Source organism: Prinia subflava, chromosome Z (genome assembly GCF_021018805.1).
Source record: "Prinia subflava isolate CZ2003 ecotype Zambia chromosome Z, Cam_Psub_1.2, whole genome shotgun sequence".
In the NCBI taxonomy this organism is placed as follows: domain Eukaryota; kingdom Metazoa; phylum Chordata; class Aves; order Passeriformes; family Cisticolidae; genus Prinia; species Prinia subflava.
In genome coordinates this window covers 91,979,365-91,998,002 of record NC_086283.1, presented here as the reverse complement: position 1 = coordinate 91,998,002, position 18,638 = coordinate 91,979,365, and the positions used below count along the sequence as shown (strand labels likewise).

The following is an 18,638-nucleotide window of genomic DNA, read 5'->3' as shown; positions in this document are numbered from 1 at the left end:
CTTGAAAGCCAGAAGGGAAAGAAACAAATGAAAACAAGGCAAAACACATGAATGCAAAATTATTGTTTTCTAGAAAGAACGAGATTTTCCAGTTTACTAACTGCCCTTTTTCAGAACTGGCACACACTTTTTTTTTTTTTAAGCATGGAAAGTTAAGAGACTTCTGTTCTATGGGAAATCTTTGGGAATTTTACTAGAAAATATTTACTATTTAAATAGTCCCTTAATATGCTGTGATATCAAGCTGTCATTTTAAGAGACAAGAATTATATTTATCCCTATGCAACAAGCTAGCAGAAAACCTACACACTGTTTTTCTACTCCTAACTTCTACTTAATCCAGTTTTACTGTTAGGATTGTCATTTAGCACTTCTCTACAGCAAAGATCTGGGGAGAAATGCTACTTTAAGTAAAAGTTATCCAACTTTTTTGTTAAGCTAAGTACACCCTGACCACTGAATTCCTTATTTTTAAATAACATTAGAGAATAACACTGCAAAGTTATTAAGTTATGAATATTGCAATTAAAAGCCCATTTTAAAGTAAGGCAAAAATCAGATAAAACTGTAATTTTGTGCTGCAGCTTTTAATAAATTTATTTGCAAGCATGTATGAAGCCATATATGCTGATTTCTTCACAGATGTTCTGAGAGCTTACTGTAAGAAACAAGAAATCTCAAGAAGCAAGAGGAAACTGAAGAATTACAGCTTTGCTCTGTAATCCTGATGCAAATTTTGGACACTCTTCTGTTGTTTGTCAATGTTGTGGGGAAGACACCACTGTTCACATTATTGCCAAAAGCACATTCTCAGCAACCACAAGGACAATCTCTCCTTATCCAGTGTAACATGAAGTTACATTCATTGACAGAAATAGTAACAAGAGAGGAGACACTTCAATATTTAAGGATATTTTAAGAGGGGAAAAAATTCATAATAAGCTTCTTACCCTAAATTTATTTTCTCTCTCTTAAGTAATCCTACCCTAGCTGCTATTCCAGTGTTTTTACCTCTTTTTGTGGAAAAGAAGGTCTCACCTCAGCCTACGCTACAAGAGTAGGTGATGTGTATACAAACAAGAAGACTAACAAGTCCTGAAGACATGACATTCAGCTGTAAAAAGCAGGAGGTTTCTTAAGCCTGTAAGTGCACCCTTCACTTAATGTTATTCCTCCTCCTTCCTTCCTCAAAAACTCTGTAGGGAACCCAAAGAATATTAACATTCCTCACAAATAATATTATTTTTTTATGACAGGGTATTTTTTTGTAACAAGAAGAAAGCAACATATGTACTCATCTAACATCAGTGCTTCAGATATTCCACCACAAATTAGACATTCATATCAATATGAATTTTTCTCCTATTTTTAAAGATCCTTAGGCATTATTCTCCTTATCAGAGTAAAATGTAGATGCTTCCTTTCTACAAGTTAATTATCATGATTTTTTCTCTATGCAGACTCAACAGTACACAGATGATGTTCAGTGTCCAATGTAGCCAATCACAGGTAGCCCTGCACACAGTTAATGAGGGTTTCTGAGTGGTTGGACTCTAATAACATTTCCAAGTCCTTTGTCATAATTAACTACATGTGTTACAGGCACATGGGTACAAAATGTGATTTGAGAACAGGCAGCTGCCAGTAGGAATTAGTTGCTGCTAGAGAGAGATATATTTAGCCATGAGATAAACTGATGGTAGCATTTGAAGCTGAATGATTTTAAATGTGGACGCCTCTTTAGGGGGTAAATAATATAGTCCTGTCTTTCACTCTTTATTTGCCCAAGCTAACTATTTTGCAATAGTCTTATTTGTGTGAGCAGGAATCACTCTCATAGAAGATGCAGAACTGAGATCTTAAGCTGAAAATTAACATTTTCACTTGCAAGTGATTTCAATTCTGGAAGCTCCTGACAATAGGAAGGAGCAAAAAGACAAAGAACTGAGTTTCTTCTGAACAGGTTCTTGTGCATGGTAGAGGCAAGCATGCTATTTTCATGCACATAAGCAACATACTGGCATGGAAGCCAAATCACAAAAATTACTTATGATTCCCCTCTTTGAAGAACCCAGAAATAATTTTGAAAAGACATGGAAAAGTACAGATTTGTGCCAAAGCCTGTTAAGAGACTGAAAGAGACAAAACCAAGATGATTAGTATCACATGCAGCTCATTTACTTTAGTCATATGCTGCAAAATCTTGGCTTGGGTTCAAGGGAAATGCCTGGCTTTTAGGAAATAAACTATTTAGGATTTCTAATGCAGAACACTACAAAGGACAATTAAATTAGAGTCCAGATAATTAACAGTAAGAGGAATGGCAGCAAGCATTACACAGTGTTCTCTAACAAAGATAAACAAATGAGAAAATGGATTGGTGAGCAGGACTCGCTACTGAGAAAACTAATTACATATCTTTTTCGTAAGCTATGATTATGAAGCACAGATTCCTGCCCCCATAAATAACAAGAGAAAACAAAGAAATTCTTGCCAGTTTGTTCTAAAGTTCTTTCCTGATCTAATGTATTGCCCCAGGAGACCTTTTGCTGCCTGGTCCATGTCCCATTAGGGTCTATGTTGTCCTTTTCCAAACATGAAAACATACACATTTGTAGAACATTTTGGGAAAAGAAGACGACTTTTAAAAGCTTTATAAAAAATTACCAACCAAAAATTCTAAGAGACTTAAAAAATCATACAAGCACCTCAACAAGTTGTTTATAAGGCATTGTGTCACTAATTATAAAGTAGCTTTTGCTTATGAAAAATCATGCCCAGAAATGCTTATAAAATATCCAGTTTAAAGAAGTACACCCTCTTTCTCCAAAGGAAGGATTAATCACAAATGGTGGCATGGGCATCGGGATGAAGTGGACTCTCTGCAGAGAACACCAAGCTGAGTGTGCTTTTGACACACCTGAAGGATGGGATGCCATCCAGAGGCACCTGGACAGGCTTGGCAGGATGTTCCATGGGAATCTCATGAAGTTCAATAAGGCAACGTGCAAAGTCCTGCACATGGGCCAGGGCAATCCCAACAAAACAGGCTGGGCAGTGAATGGATTAAGAGCAGCCCTGAGGAGAAGGACTTGGGAGTGCTGGTGGATGGGAGGCTGAACATGACCCAGCCATGGGCACTCACAGCCCAGAGAGCCAAACGTGTCCTGGACTGTATCTAAAAAAGTGTGACCAGCAAGTCCCATCTGGGGCCACCCACATGGATTTGGATCTGTTGAAGCAAGTATAGATGAGGGAAAATAATCAGGAATCTTGAGCACCTGTTCTTGAGGAAATGCTGAGAGAGCTGGGATTGTTCAGCCTGGAGAAAAGAAGGCCTTGGGATGACCATATTGCACCTCCCAGTATGTAAAGGGGAGTCTATAGGAAGGCTGGAAAGGAAGTGTTTACAAGGTCATGTACTGACAGGACTAGGCAGAATGGCTTTAAACTGAAAAAGGGCAGATTTAGATTAGATACATGAAAGAAATTCTTTACTTTGGAAATAGGAAGGTGAGGTACTGGAACAGGTTGCCCAGAAAAGCTGTGGATGTGTCATCCCTGAAAGTGTTCAAAACAAAACCAGGCTGGATGGAGCTTTGAGCAACCTGGCCTTGTTGAAGGTGTCCCTTGCCACAGCAGAGGTGTTGAAAGTAGATGATCTTTAATGTCTCTTCCCAAACACTCAACCCAAAATACCCCATGACTCTATAAACACCTTTGGAAAAAAATAAGTTGTCTACAGAAGACTTTAAACCTATCAGCTTGAAACAGGCATTATGACCTATCTTCAAAGGACTGGAAAATATAACTTCACACCAAAATAAACTGATGTGTATTTGTAGAAATACAGCATCAGCACCATTTCCTGGACCAAAAAGTATAGATTTCTGCCAATATTTTGGATTCTGCTGCAAAGGTTTTCCAATAAACATCCATGACTAAAATAAAATCCATGCAATCATTTGGTCTCCATAAAGCTATCAGATCAAATAATCAATATACCTCTGTTTTTTTCCCTAAAATGGATGCAAGCATCTATACATACACAGTGGGATTAGGATTTATCGTTTCACTTGAAATTTCTGCCTTGAAGGCAATGCTTTTTCTGGAACAATTTCTGAAAAATTAACAAAGCTAACAAAATTAATATATTCAAATCCTCGAGCTCTAAACTTTCCTGACTGATAATTATTACCATCCATCCTAGGATTACTTCTGAAAAAAAGTTTTTTCATCAGGCAGTGAAATTTAGAATGTGAATAAAGGCACCTGGTAAATGCCCGAATATTATTAACTATTGGCATCATCTCAGCAATGGCATCCAGCTAAAGGAGGCTTCTACATGCATAACACTAATTCACTGGTTCATGTCTGTCTCCTTAATATCATTTGTGTTATTCATAATCTGCCCAAAGTGCTCTGGTGGTCATCAATTTACAGCACACTGATTTTTACAAAAATTCTGAAAAGCCATGACTAAACTGATTAATCTATCATCCATTGGCTGTTCTTGTTGTCAAAGGCCTCCCTTTTTTTTTTTTTTTTTTTTTTAGGTGATAAAGGTGTGATTCAGACATCAAAAATATAAGCACCTATTTTTACATATAAGCATATATATATATGCCCTCTTCTTTCTCTGTTTAATAGAACATTTATTTCCAGAGTGGGAAATTTTAGATGGAACTTTTATTTTAGAGATGCATTTTAGCACATAATAAAGCTTCTTCTGAAGATAGATATTTCTGGCTACCAGTCATAGAGCCTTGGTAGACTAGTAACTTCAGACAGATACCTAAATTTTAGCTTATTAAGACCTTAAGTTTCTGATTGCACTTCTACATTACCTCTCTTTCCCCTGCTTTCTAATCTTACACCTGTGTCTCCATCTAATGAAGCCTGTTTGTCAGCTTGGCTCTTTTCACTTTGGGGAACACTGAGAACCAACTGTGCACCAACTGAAAACCTGTCCTTTTGAGTAAGAGTTACTTACAACTTCAGCACAGATTAAATGAGAAGTTGCTACTGTATACTTTCCTGAAGGCTTTTTTGGTTGAATTACTCAGATGTGAACATCATCAGGTTTGGAAATTCTGTCCATAAATTTACCAGATTTAGAAATTTGAGTGGAAGTCTCATTAAAGGTCAAGGAAACAATTTAGTTGTATAAGAGAAAATTTTTCTGATGTAATACTGAGAAGCTGACTTTGATATAAGTAGGCTGTTGACTTAATCACAATAGTAACAGCACTAATAGCTAAGTTAGATTTACAGGTGATTTGGTTCTAAATGAAGTATAGTCAATCACTTGAATTAAGACTTCCAAGGACATTAAAAGCTATTAAATCTATTTTTTTTCTCCCTATACTACTCAAAGGCCAACTATAAAATCCCTTTCCGAAACAGAAAACAGAGCCTATTAATCTCCAAAATGCTAAAAGTCTGGCAGCCTTGAGATACAATTTGGGTTACCAAGGGGATGAATCCTGTGATCCAACAGTAGTTCTCTCAGTCTTGGAAATGACTGCCATAGAGGAAGATTTTATCTATTATTAAGGGCTATATGTGATCAAAAACTATAAAGAGTCAACTACATTTAAAACCTTTGTACTGACAAAATCCATATGACATTCAGAAAAGAATACACTGTATTACTTAGGTTTGTAGTTATATTCACTGACACAAAACAATTGAAAATACACTAATGGACATTTTATGTGGATAAAAATTTGTGAAAGAAAAGAAACTTCCAGCGCTTAAAATTCCATTCTAAACAGCCCATGTGTATAACTACACTAAAGAAGATATTCCAGTATCACTGGATTTAACTGTATGCTTCCGAGAGAAATACCATAGTAGAAAGTCAGTGCTACTTTTGAAAACCTGAGTTCTCCCAAGAGACATATACTAATTTTGGTCTGTTGAAAGTTACATTTGGGCAACTCACTAACTCAGTCTTTCTTCGACATGATCAGAAAAAAGCATCTGTAAGAAAGTGAGTTCTTCTGGCATACAGAATCCCATTTTCTAAGACCTTACGTACACAAGGGGAAAAAACAAATTTACTTTTGCATTCAGCAATTTATCTGCACTGGTCTGTAAATGAGGGCAAACCACTGGGTACTCTGCATGCTCTCACTGTGTTACATGTAAGTAAATCAGGTAAAAAACCAAAGGCCAAGTAAACTCCTCAACTTTAAAAATGCAAGGACTGTCATGCTGTACCCGTGTCACTGCTTCACGTTTGAGACCCACAGTGTGGTGGCATGCTATGTGCTGGCAACAGTGCTTTACACAGTGATTGAACTGACAAAATTGTTTAAGATGAATGTATGAAGGTTCATCATTATCTACAGGGACAGCCCCTAGCATCTTGCCAGAATATATTTAAAGTACAACAGTCTCCTAATCCACACTGAACTCAGTCTTGCCTGAATATCTCCCACTCTTAAAGAAGGTGTATAAATTATTTTATTATTTTATACCCAGAGAAGGAAATTCATGCAATGTTATTTCATTTCCTAACTGGCAACACAAAATGAAAAATATCACAGGACTAGGTCCTGTGATAGTGGTCTGTGAACCCCTAGGGCTGTGTAGTGGTCACAGTGAACCCCACAGTTTATACAAAAGAAGAAGAAGAAAAAAATTAAGAGCTCAAGAGAGAGTGGTCATTGTAAGTCGGGTGGGAGACAGTACTCCTCCTATGTTTGCACAGGGAAAATAGGGCTTTCCAAGTCAAAGGTACTCAACTTATTTTTCCAAGATGCCCCACAAGAGTTTTTATTTCTAGCCAAATACACTAGGCTAGAAATACACCAGCTATTTGGGTCCTAGCTGGAATAATTACGTAAACCACTACTTTTCCCTCATTCTCCTTCCTTACTCACATGTGCAAAAATGTATTTCATATCTGCGTTCCCTCCACAGACCCTGTCTGATTGTCCTACAGGACACCACTGGCCCAAACAGGAATGGCTAGAATCCCTGCATTGGAGCAAGGAATTTCTAAAGGAATTCGGATAGGAATAGTCTGTGATTCCTGACACATCAAAAGAAGAAAAAAAATTATAATTTAGCAAAAGAAAGCTACTATGTAACCTATCAGACACTACAGAATAAAAAATCTACCTCAGCAATATTTAAAAATGGGAATCAAAGCGCAAGGATAACCAGAAGATTTCCTGGAATGCATCCAGTTCCTGATTCTGTATCCTTCACCACAGTGAAATAAGACTGCAGTCCTGTCTTGCCTTACCTTCAACCTCTTCTCTGATCACTTGTGAAAACTACTACCACACAGCTCTTAAAATCCTTATGTAAGGGACAGGCAGGCAAATTTCCTATTTCCCTGGATCTCGTTTTCAAAGGATTAAGACTGATTTGTATATAACAGAGGCCTGAGCACTAAAATGACCACAACTGAATTATCTTGCACTTGTCTAGCTAGGAAATACAACTTCATAAAAAGCAGGGGACCTTTTCCTGGGGGAAGGCAAAGAACTGATTAGTTTTGTAGATAATACACCTGTATGGATGGCCAATCTTGCTGGGTCAAATGTAAAACATTATAGCTAGTTGGTATCCTCTCTAATAGTGTTTATTAAATATTTAGGGAAAATTGCAACAAGGTGGACATATAGGATAGTCCTTTTTAATATGCCTCCAATCTCCAAGCACTCAGCTCTCAAGTTTCCTGAGCTAGAAGTAGTTTCTGCATCTATAAATACTCTCAGTGAGAATCTCTTAACATGAGTTTGCCCAGATTCTCTTAATTCACGTAAATTTTACCAAGAACTGCCATTGCTTATCTGTGTGTATGAGACTGACAAAATTTATGAAGAATTCCAGGTTTTCTTCTTTCTACTTATTTAAAATCACGGGCTCATTCTTCTCATGCAGACTGGATATTATGATGGCTGGTTTAAAACAGGGTATTTCTTCAGAGTGCCTTAGCCTTCCAATTAGGGCAAGGAAAAAAAAAAGCTCTAAATATATGTAAATTTAATCTCCAGAGCTGAGGTCCAATTAAGAGTGTTATGTACAAATGACTTCTATCACTGCTGCTTCCACTTAGCTTTAAGGTTCCTGTTTCTGCACAATCATAATGGCATACACAATCTTCAGCATAGAGGCATTTGTCCTGGACTAACTGACTTTTCTGTAAGGTCTTTTCATCCTTCAGTCTGCTAATTATAATCTTGCTTCAGGTTTGACATTCATTTTCACAGGAATCCTCATATATGCTTCCATCACATCTTTGTTTTTGTTTTGTCTCTTCTCTAATTAGCACAATACTGGCTATCCCAGCATTTCCATTTCCCAGCCAAAGCCACCATAACCCACTTTGCCATTATATGATCATTTTAATGTCTTTCTGCCTCGATAGAGTCTATATCACCTGTATCACAGCAAAAGACATATTCACACTCACAAGCAGCTGGTTAGTGAGCTTCTTTGTCTACCAGACACGTCATTTCCAAAGACCAGACTGATTTCCTACTAATCACTTTTGCTTCTTTTGTGATTCTGCTACATGGCACCAGCTCTACCTTATTGGATGCAGCTAGTTACTGACACTATTCTGAACCCCTCAGTAAATTAAACTGCCAGAAGCAGAGTGCTATGAAAAGAATGCATTGCTAGTTTCTTTAAGCAATGAAGAGAGATGGACATTCTGAAAGGGAGCCGGTCTAAATAACAGCAGAAAAATGTTGTCTCATGAAGCAAGAGAAGCAAGACAAATACCAGAATCCTTTAGGTACTCTATACAAGACTACCACCATATTCAAAGTATCATATAAGCATACCACTGGGGAAGTAGCAATCGTGAGCATTCAGAAAGGTCCGAGTGCCACTTGTCAGCCCAAATTCACAAAAGCTTTCTAAGTCGGACCATGAATGCCTCTGTCTGTTATACAGATGATCAGTGCATGTCCTGTTCACTTGTTACAGGTTTCTTTAGCACACTGACATCATGTCATTAAATAATGAGCATGCCTACACATTTTTTTTCATATCTAAACTGTTTCTCAATGGAGGATTTTGGATTCTGGACAAAATTAATTGTGTTTGTGGAAAAAAAAAAAAAACAAACCATAAGCTTTATAAAAAACTAAAGTACTAGCCTTGCCTTCGTTTTCTGGAGTAAAAAAAAATTACATTATTTGTCTCCTTCTGTTTCCTTTAGTTCCTCTATGTAGTACAATAGGGATTTTTCTTTACCTATTGTCAGTTTGAACTTCTTTCTCCATATGAAGTATCTCAAGTGCAGTAGATAATGAAATAGTCCCATTTCCTCTGGAAATACTTCACAGTCACATATAAAAGCAACATTAACTGGTTTTCATTGGATGGTTTGTAGGAATCCCTTTGTTCTCTCATATACCCAGATCACATCTTTATTCAGTGTTTGTTAACTAAATAACTTGTACTTTTAAAAGTACTTTCTTGTTCTTGAAGAGTCTAATTTGATATCATTGAATTAAATTCCAATTCTTTTACCTGACACTTGAAAGCTAGTAGGTTTTTGGTTTTTGGTTTTTGGGGGTTTTTTTAATGTATGATATACTGATCCTCTTCTATACTGGTAACACATTCCAGCTTCCCAACATTTGCAATCATTATTAGCATATACCTACTATGTATTAAGTTTACTAACTTTATACAATGCATTTTAAGTTTGATGTCCTCTCCTGTCAAAACAGCTTGTCATTAGTTCCTCACCCACTCTTCTTTCCAGTACTGAAGTCACTGTTCTCCAGGAAATTACCTTGATTCCTTTTATTCATACAGTTGAAAAATCTTACATTTACACCTAGCCAGCTGAGATGCTCTCACACTCCAGCTCTCACTTTTTCAGTTCCTAGTATTTTAGATATAGCATCACTGTTAGCATACACGATGCTGTATCTTGTGTGATCATATCCACTAAAATATAGAAATCCTAATCACAGAATTCCCCAAAGAAATTGCACCTGAATAATTGCACTGATTGCTGTTAGGAAGTCTTGTAAGATGACCAGAATTTGAATAACTTTTGGAGAAGAGATAAGAAATAAACAGTTCCAAAATATTTCAGGACATTGCAGAAAGTATGTGTCCTAATTTTAGGTGAATATAGAATTCTGAGACATTACATTTCCAGATGTTTTTTATTTACCTCAGCTCATTCTGGAATGCTTCATTAAGATGAACAAATACAGGCCTTGGTAGTCAGTGTCACAAACCAAACCATCTATAATGGAAAACCAGAAACCCCTATGAGAGTTTTCTACATATTAATTCAGAGTGGGCATTATTCCAAAGAAATCTGTTGCATTGTGCTTTTGCTTTAGGTTCTTTGCTAGCCTTCTGTTTTATGTGTGACTTAGCAATTATAAGGGGTTTGCTTGAAATTATGATTATGCTTTAGGATTTGCTGTATGTCTTCCCTGTAATGGTGCCTGTCTTTATTTGTTTCAGCTTGTATGATATTTTGACTCATACTCTAATTGCTATTCAATCAGTTTTATGTCAATCCCTCTCACTTATTAGCCAGCCACTCCTCAGAGACTCTCCTATTGGCCCCCAGGTGCCTGTCTTCTCCCTAACCTCCCCCTTTCCCAGATGTCACTCCCCTGTATTCCTACCCCTCTGCCCAGAACCTTCCCTATCAGTCTTTAGTTACTCCATGCCCTGTTTGTCCCTGTGTATCATTCCCCTCCCCTGTTCCCCCTGATCAGTTTGTAAGATGTAAACCCCTCCTTGGACCCCTCCCTAGCTGTGCCCTCATGGGTTGTCTGTTCTGCCCCAGCCCCTCATAACCCCACTGCCTGACCCTGCTCAGGGTCCTGGGCTCTGGCACACCTTCAATGACTCCCTCAGCCTCACCCAGACCCGTCTGGCCTCTGTGTCATCTCTGCACCCTGAGAAGCAGCAGCTGAGAGCAGCAGAGATCCGGGGGAAGGGTCGATCCCCAAGGTGCTCAGGGACCCCCACAGAGCCACGGACCATTATAGAAATCAAAGTAAATAGTGTCTAATTTATAAGGGGCAACAATGCCCACTGAGTATCATTCTTGCTGTCACAAGAGAAAAATTGATTTCCTGTGGCAGACCTAAATTCCTTTTTCATTTTATAAATACACATAGCTAATAAGCTGATGCCAGAAAAGTAAGAACTTTCTCTCTATTTATAGCTACCATCATAGATAGATAGATACCACACTAATTTTAGAGTAAACAAGTCAGCAAATTACACCATTGACAACTTCCGTCTGAATTGACTGAATTCAGTGACGTAAAATACTCTGTATTTCTCAGACTGCAATTATTGAATAAATAAAGTTATAACAGGTAAAAACTGGGGAAAGAATTTTTTTATGAAGACTGAGTAATGAAATAATGTAGGTTAAACCAGAATATACAAAGATGATTGTAAAATAACAATATGTTTATTCAGGGAAGATTGAAGAAGATTAGCCTTCAACTACACTGAAAAGAAGTGGAAAAAGTAGTTTCTCTAAAAGAAAAAAAAGTGTAACCAATAAACTAACTGTTTTTTCTTATCTGACCAAGAAATAGCAATGTAAATACAGACCTAAATTCTCTGTTTGTTTGATATCTTAATTTCATATGTAAAATCTGCATGCATTGCCGATTATATATGTAAGCTATTTGAAACATCCTCATGTGTCACAGAGACCCTCATGGCTTTGTGCTCTTACAAAATGCACCTAAGCTTACTTCCTGAACAAAATGCAGTAATTGACTAGCAAAATGCAAATAATTGACTAGCATTAAATAGAAACTAGTTCCTTTTGTGTGACCCCCATATCCTCCCTCAGTCACTTGAGTCCCTTTCAACCCAGCATAATTTCAGAACGACTTCAAGATGTTCTAAGATAGCACAGGGAAACAGCTTGCACTGAGCAGCAGGAGAGGGCAAAAGTGAGCTTTAAATATTATCTCTACATTGCCATTTTCATGGTATTTACATTATGGCTCCTGTCCAAGGCTCTGGTCCTGTGATTTCAAAGCAACAACTGCACAGCAAGAGTACAACATTTTGCTCTAATCTACAACATGAACCTTATTAAAATTCAGCAAAGAGCCTGTATGGGTTTCTTTTTTTCTTCTTTGTAGACTGAATGCAACTTTATAGATGTTATAAATTTGCTGCTAAAGTGGTTCATGGGACGTTGCAGCACAGCTGATTTCCCTTTTAGGAATGCTGTCAACATTAATTTCATTTTAGAAATAGGTTTAGTTTTGCTTATTAAAAAGATAACTTAGTAAGTATAAGTTACATTGACAGTTTAAAGTATACTGTCAAATTTCTATGAATTCTGTTGAGCTTGAGCAATTAAAATAGCTTGTTTTTCAAATTTAGTCCAATGTAACTGCTTTTGATCCAGATCCTTGTCACACCTAAGTCATTTCTTTCATTACTTCCTTCCCATCCTGACTCCTCTCTTGAAAAAAAATAAAAACAAAAATCTTGATATTCAGATACACATGTATGAAATACTCTCCTATCTTCTCTTTTGTTTTCTCATCACCAGCTTTTAGGGAGCCTATGTAACATTTATATAATAGTTGCATGTGTGCAAGTGCTGGTTCGTGACAGTTCTACTGTTAGATGCTTCCTGACAGTCAAAGCTGGTGATTTGCAGATCATTATGTGCAAGGCAAAGGCAGCTGAAAAAATGTTATACCAGAAGGCAGTCTGGTCAGAGGTGAGGGGGACCTGCAATTACTTGAAGTGTGGCAGTCTGATGATTTGTTGGCCTAAAACATGGCAGGATGCATTTCCCTAGAGTCCAATGAAGAAAACTGCCTAAGACACACCATATAGAAGTGTTCTGGAAAGGATTTTACACTAGCTAAGTTTCTCTTTAAAAATTCCCACATAAGCTTCAACTTAAACAGTGAGATAAGCCTTATTTGGAATCTCTATTACGCTAAATGACAACTTTTCAAATAATATATGCCTTTGAATACAGATGTATCATTTTGCTAAATGGAGTGTTTTTCAAAGAAGATTTAGTGTCCAGAAATGTGAAGTAAACATTGGAGGGTTCTGTAAAGCACAGGACTTCAAAAACAGTGAAATCCTTGACCCAAGACTCTACAGAAGCCTTTCAAAAAACTGCAGGGATATTGAGAAAAACAGTGGAACTTAATGCTGGTTGCAGTTGCAGAACTGACATTTACCTCACATTTCCTCTACAAACTATTTGAAGCCAGGAACTTGCAATCATTTTGGTGTGCATTTTAGAGCAAGCATGCAGCTTGAGGACACAGGGCTGCCTAGACAGGGTGATGAACCATCCTTTTTTGTCACCATCCTTTTTTGAGTAGGCTTTAAAGACAGGAATTAAAACCCACAAGACAGGCACTTTTTAATAGTGATAAAATTGTAATATCTCCTAAATATTTGAACAGCCAGTGCTGCATTTTAAATAAATAGCATATGAATTCTAAAAATACAATCACTGGCCAACTTGGCCTGTCTTAGGAAGTGTACAGCATGTGCTCTTTGCACTGAAATCTGAACTGCACACACCTTTTACATTGCCAAGATCTTTGGTACTGAAGGTTGAACCCTGGTTCCATACAGGTGGAAATGCAGTTAGTTTTACAAGATGTGTATTGTTTATGATGGATGCATCTATATTTTTACACACTGAATACTTGCCAAGGCAGAATTTCTTGCAAAAAAAAATTTCATGAGTAAAGATCTGGGTTTTCCAGCAAAGGGCTGTAGTATAACATCTTTTAGCACTTCTCAAGTGTGACTTTGTAGTGTTTTGTGATGTGCAAAGAAATAATACCAATCATCACATGTAGTATCTCATTTTCCATGCTGTGTTTGGTGCCCCAATTCATAAACTCTTGGGCCCATTTTCACTCATATTCTTGGTGCTTTCTCTCACATCCTGCCTCATAGTATAAGCATTGGCAGTCAAACTTCAAATAACAGCACACATATTATCTTTCCAATCTCTGCTTATATTTCCCCTCTGCTCTGATGCCTTTAACAATTAAACTATACTAGTTATTTGTATTTTTATATATCATATAGATTATTTAAATTACCAGTATGTAGAAAAGTTTAGAGAAAAGACAAACTGTCTTGTCTCCTCTTAGGTAAGTAGTATCTCCCCTTCCTACTGTTACCACGTGAATAGTTGGAAGTGAATTCAACGATTTATTTCTTGGCTACCTACCTAAGATGATGGAAAATTGTAAATGAATTGGATCCATGGGTGCAACTTTAATATAAACAGAAAAACAAGTACAGGAAACAGAATACAGAATGAACAGGTTAAGGTAAAGAGAGCACTAATAATCCCCTAAATTCAGGAAATACACAACTTCTGAAATTAACTAAAACTCCTTTAAAGCTATACAGAGATTAAAAACTCCTGGTGCTTCTCTGATAGATTTGAATAGTTCTCTCTGTACTATAATAGACTCTCATTTGACTGTACAAATTTTCAAATTTTTATGTTGAAAATTCCAGATGCTATGAAAAATAAAGATTAAAAAATGAAGCAAAAATAATGATTAATAAATTTCACAAGTATTTCTGAGAAATAAAGTATTCCAAATATTATTTGCATATAAGTGGAAGTACTCTCAATGAATGTGTAAGAAGCACCATATGAAATTATATAATAGGATCCTACCCCAAAACTTTCAGTTTCAATGATTTATATTGTGTAGAAATAAGCAAAAGAGGAGAAATGAAATAGTTCAGGCAAACTATATCCAACTACAACTGGATAACATTTACCTTTTGAAGGGCATCTCAAAATGAAACAAAAGATTCCCATAAGTCCAGAAAGATATTGCATTTAGACAGTGATAATGTGCTTACCCCTAACCAATGCAGCATTTGAACTCTGAACTTTTTTTCAACTCCAGTGGTAAATACTGTGGAAAGATGTCTGGCTCAGAAGGAAAAGAAGCAAATGTTACAGTGCTCCCAGCAGACTCCTTCTGGCCATTTGAAAATGATATTATAGCAAGGACTAGATAGAACCCCATCCTCCCTGACTTGAAAAATGAAAGAGGACAGTTCAAGAATAAGACAGTATTGCCTCCAAGCAAGAAAAAAACCTCAAAGAAAGAAAAGAGTTGCAGGGCATCCCGGTATGTAAACAGTACCTACTTCAATCTGATAATCCTTCTAGCTCATCTGTGATAATACACTGTGAATTCTATTATTAAATAATGATTCTGCTTCCTTGAGTGCCCATGCTGACTTTAAACCAACTTGTAACCTTCACTGGTAAGCTCATGGGAATCTTATTCTGACTGAATCTACAAGCTCCAACAGGCTTCAAGCTGAACACTAAGTATGTTGAAAGCACTATTAAACAGGAACATTACCCTAGAAGAATATGTACAAAATTGTAGCAGGAAAAATTTGATTGGATTGATTGTGTGTCTAGATAGGGAACTTCAGTGACTCAGCAGCATTACTATTTACATACTTCTGCATTTTGTTGTCAATCAAGAATAGCAGAGAAGCATCATTTCATGTATTTCTTCATTTAAGTACATGGTAAAGTAATTCAGTTCTGATTTTTGTCATTCAAAACACATTTTAAAGTTGCATTTCCAGTATTCTGAGTTTACAAAACTGTGAGATTTTCAATAATATTTTATTTCATGTATGCTGATCAGCTATCACATGATGCCACCAAATAGTTTGTCACTGATTTTGAGGGAAGTGTTACAACTTCATGCAAGTATTATAACCTCATGTTTCTATTCAGATTTATCATCAAATCACACTCACTATGATTCATTTGATTTTATATTCTATCAAATATAAATTGTCTTTAATAAATGAATAAAAGAATAAATTAATAAATTAAATGGAAATAGATTTTGCAAGAGCACTATTCATTTTAGAAAGTTATTTGCATAACCAATAAAAATAACAAAGTATAATATAATATAAACACAAGTTAGATATATAGCCAATGCCTATTAAGAACAATTCTGTGGTGGAAATAACTTAGAAGACAGGGTAATAGCACTCTATTTCAGATTTTGTGCATTAGAATAGCTTTCTGAGATCCCTTACTGATTTTATTGAAGGCCTCAGAGATGCAAAAATCAAAGGATTTACTAGCAAGATTAACTGCAACACAGTGCTCCAACACAGAACATTCCATGTAAAAAGCACAGACAGCTATAAGTGAGCTGTTGCAATTTGAGCTAATTTGGGATTGACAGGGCCTTTTAAGAACTGGCATTAGAAATCTAATGAAAAAAATCAAACATACAGACAACAACAAAAAAAACACCAACACATAAAGATGCAGTGCTGGCTGGGATAAAACCCTTTCCTATGAAAATGTGATCTGAAGCCTTGTCTCTAACCCTGCATCCTGGCACATGACTCTTCACAAAGCAGGAAGGTCTCTGCTATGCTCTGAGCCTGGTTCCTCTTTCCTAAGGAACACAGACCCCTTGGGTTTGTTTCAATCACTTTGGTTGCAAGTTTTTTCAGGCAAGAATTATCAGAGCCTGTTTGGACTCTGAGGTTAATGCCATGCAAAGAACAACAAGCAAAATACATTTTGCTAGAAGAATACAGCTGGGAAGAATACAGCTGGGAAGAATACAGCTGCTACATCCCATCTGTGCCAGTGATAGACCTGAACACATCTAGATCACTGGAAAACTTTGAGCTAAGCATATATTTGTGACATGGAGAGGCAAAAAATAAATTAGTGTCAAACTAATCACATGACAAAGCTATTGTAATGGTTACTTGGTGATTAAAAGAATTGTGTTTATTACAGTGAAAACTGTAATATGAACACAATTTTATTGTTCCATTATAAAAAAATTAGGTTACATCAATGCAATCTCCAGCATTAAACTACTAAAATCAAACCAGCATATTATTGAAGTGTTATATATATAAATATATATAAATATCACATTATATTCATGAGATATATCATTACCTAATATGCACAACTGTTGTACTAATGACAATAGTGAGAACCTAAGCTTAAAAAGGTTGAGGGGCAAAAAGCCTGTGTTCTCATTCCTAGAGGGGATAGAGCAACAAATTCAGATACCAAGGGCTGAAGCCTAATGACATAGAGAGCGTAGAGAACCCTGGGAAATTCTCCATTGTACTATATTAAGAAAATATTCAATTTATGTGCTGTTTAAATCATGTTAGATGAACTGGTCAGATTTGAACCAAGCTTTTCTGAGACTTAATGGCTGCCCATCATTAAACAAATTTTAAATTATTTGCATTCATTAAAAAAAAAAAACAACAACCTGGGGTTTAGGCTCTTACAAATGTCTCACAAAGAAAATACTACTCAAAGCCCTCAAGCACTCCAGGAAGACCTGAAGCTTTAGCTCTGCATTAGTAAAGGTCTTGCTCTTCTTCCCTCTCCTTTTAGTATCACCCTATCACTCAAGAATGAGGGTATGTGAGTATCAGTGAATCTGTCCTGAATCCAGCTGTGTCCTGGGGTTTATCAGGCACAGCCTGGTAAGGGAAGGGATTGTCCTGCTTTGCTCTCTGTTCCTCTGGCCTAGAGGAATTTGGGGGGAATAGTGCCTTAGGATTTTAGCTTTCATACTTTTACAATTCTGTACTGCTTTAGTGCATAACTCTAAAACTCTAACAGAGTGTTAGTTACTGTCTTCACATTTTGGTCAGACAAGACAGTTTCCCTAGGCCTGAAGCTCAAGGACACCTTACTGTATCAGGACCCAAAAGTATAAACAAAAAGTGAGCGGGGGACGGGGAGCAAACTGCAGTTATATGACTTCATTACCTGAAGCTGTAATTGGAGGATTAACCCCTACTATGTAAATGGACCAAACTTCTATCTGTCTGAAAAACTCATGACCATTGTCCAGCTTGGATGTAGCCTCTCAAAGGTTTCTGTTTACCCAAGGTGTACATACCTATTGAAGACCTTTAATAAATACCTGCTTTTACTCTCCTAATCATGTCTGGCCTCTGTTCTAGGTAGCCACTCCGAGGCATCATGCATTGGGCAGCTTCATCTGAGGTCCCATGTGTGGTTTTGGGCACCATAACACAAAAAAGACACAAAGGTATTATAAAGCATCCAAAGAAAGGACACAAGGGTGGTGAGAGGCCATGAGGGAACTGTATGAGGAGCAGCTGAGATCACTTGGTCTGTTCAGAGTGGAGGAGACTGAGGAGAGACCTCACTGCAGTTACAACTTCTTTGGGAGAGGAAGAGGGGCAGGCACTGATCTCCTCTCCAGGACCAGTGACAGGGCCCAAGGGAATGGCATGAAGCTGTGCTACAGGAGCTTTATGCTGAGTATTAAGAAAAGGTTTTCCACCCAGAGGGTGGTTGGGTGTTGGAAAAGGCTCCCCAGGGAAGTGGTCATGGCACCAAGTCTGCCAGAATTCAGGAAGTTTTTGACAGGACTGTCAGACACGTGGAGTGATTATTGTGTTGGTCCTGTGCAGGGCCAGGAGTGGGGTCCTTCCAAACCCAGGATTTTATGATTCTAATATCATAGAAATCAATTATGGCTATCATTTGGAATAAGTTGTAGCTATCATTTATTTTTGATGAGAGCTTGTGGAAAAGGAAACCTATTCCCTGGCATCTCATTTTT

General features: G+C 37.1%; 1 protein-coding gene across 2 annotated transcripts in view; it reads right to left on the bottom strand.

Moving 5' to 3' along the window:
* Positions 1-18,638, bottom strand: part of RAB3C (RAB3C, member RAS oncogene family) — a 121,892-nt gene that overhangs the window by 92,479 nt on the left and 10,775 nt on the right. The gene's annotated exons all lie outside the window — the stretch shown is intronic.